This window comes from Entamoeba invadens (genome assembly GCF_000330505.1).
Source record: "Entamoeba invadens IP1 unplaced genomic scaffold scaff_1105074725729, whole genome shotgun sequence".
Classification (NCBI taxonomy): Eukaryota; Evosea; order Mastigamoebida; family Endamoebidae; genus Entamoeba; species Entamoeba invadens.
This window is the reverse complement of record NW_004191774.1, coordinates 1,824-4,330: the sequence shown is the minus strand read 5'-3', so window position 1 is coordinate 4,330 and position 2,507 is coordinate 1,824.

The window sequence follows — 2,507 nt, the reverse complement described above, 5'->3', positions numbered from 1 at the left end:
GTTTGTTTAAATATCAGTTCACACAATTAATTGTTTTTTAATTTTTCTTGAATAACTAAGGTCTTTTTTTACTATTTGTTCGGGATATTCGTGTGTATTTTTTTAAAAAAATGGGTTTTTCTCTGGTTTATTATTCATAAGTATTAATACGCTTTTAAAAATTGATTGTGTAATAAAAATGTAAATTAACAGTTAAAATTTACTTTATTAATCGGGTATTTTTATCCTAAATAAAAGTTATTTTTTTCTGAACAAATCAATCAAATTTGTGTTTTTTTTCTTTTTTAGTCTTTTTTTCTTAACTTACATTTTATTGTCCCAATTTATGAAGCCCTGTTTACATGTTATTAAAATGTTTATATTTTTTTTGTTTTATAAATCATTATTACTTGTTATTGTATTTATACTTTTATACCCATATTTTTTTATCTATCTGTATTCTTAAGGAATTCATGAAGATTGTTAATTTTTCTGAGGATGGTAAATATCTTAAACATAATTTCTTTCATTTTGGATTTTTTTGTTTAAGATCAAAAAGGTATATTTTGAAACACGTGATTTTCTTTAAAATGCTATTTATGGATTTTTTGAAAAATGGGTCTTGGTGCTGATTATTACAAAAAAATACAATTTATTAAAAATCAATTCATGATATTTCAAACAATAAAAATTGATAGCAAATAACGTACTGATTATTAATACTTTACGCGATGACAATTTATGTATTTGCGCAAATTCAGAACGCGAGGTTTTGAAGATCGATAAAACAACGATTGATAAATAAACAAATTTGTAAAATTATTGTTTTTGTATAAAAGGTTTTATTTATTTTTCAAAACATATATACACAAGAAATATATGTTTATTTTAATATTTTATATAGTACAATATTAATTCTCAATAGAAATGTGTTCAATTTATTAAACAATTTTATATATTATTTTATGTTTTTGTTGTGTTTTGACGATTTTTGATATAATCAATTAACAAAACTCACTTTATAAAAATTCTTTAATTTTATTATTTATTTTAAATCAATAATGACAGTGCTATAAATATCTCTGAGGATGGTAAGTCGTGTAAAAAACAGACATTATCAACACAGACTTAAACATCTAAAAAGTGAAATGACGTGTTCCCATGTTCAGAGATAGTAACTTACTCAACATACATTTCAGACAGATGTAAAAGTGTTAACTTTCTATTTTGTCATCCTCAGAAAATAATTGCCATCCTTAGAACTGAATATTTGTTTAAAACACAAGTTAATATCAAAATGAAACATTCATATTCAAATATACACAATGTGATTAACTTTGTTATTACAACAAATTTGAATAATTGCATAAATTACAAAAATATTTATAAATTTGTTTTTTTAAAAAATTCATTATTATTAAATCAGTGTTTTCGACTTTTTCAATTTTTCATTTTGATTAAAAAACAATTATCAATTTAAACGTAAATTTTAATTATTTTGTTATTAAAAAGGATTCGTAAATAATATAAATAAGTTTATAATTATAATATAAACAAGTTTAATTTATGTTTTGTTATTTCCCGTCTCAAGTTCGCGAGTTATAATTATTGTTTAAGTTTATAAATTATCGTAACGATTTTTTGATTGTTTATAATCTTTTGGGCATTTATGACTATTTATTACCATTATTTAAAATTTAAACTTTGACTCGAAATATTAAATGTAAATTATAACTTGAGTTATGAGAGTGGGCTTTATGGGGAACTGAACCTTACGGATTTGTTTTTTGTATCCTCAGAAAAATATTTTTTAATAAGGATAGCTTTGATCCTGAGGATACGCCTTATCCTCAAGAAACTCTTTATATTTAATTACAAAAAATAAAACATTTAATTTGAAACACATCATTCATTACAAAATGTATGATAATGTAAAGTATTGATTATTTTTAAGTTTTGTTCGAACTGTTAATGTAATAATATGTAAATAAAAATAATAAATAAACATAGTGGTTAAACAAATAATATTATAATAAACTTTTCAATTAAAATTAATCAATTAATTTAAATGTCTAACCATTTATAAACATCCGCAATACACAATGTAGTAACAGCACATAACTAATATTGATTAAATGTTTCAACTAAATATTATTAAAATGAATAAGTTGTTTATTATCATTTACATTCATATATGGTTTGCTTTGATAAGTTACACATCTTCACAACACCGTCATTTTCCACGATTTAGGATAATATTATTATGTCTGGTACATGTACAGCATAATATAACATTATTATTGGTATATTTTCATTTTTCGATATCATTCGGTTCTAAATGATATCAAATTGGCGTGTATAAATGAATTAAAATGTGACTTATATAGGTAATGAATCAATAGTACAATATGTAAATTCAAATAAAATTTAAACTTGACACAAGTAATCAACTTTAACAATTCAGCCAAATTGGAACTAAATGAAAACTCACATTTAACAACAAATAATAATAAAAGTTTTCAACAGTA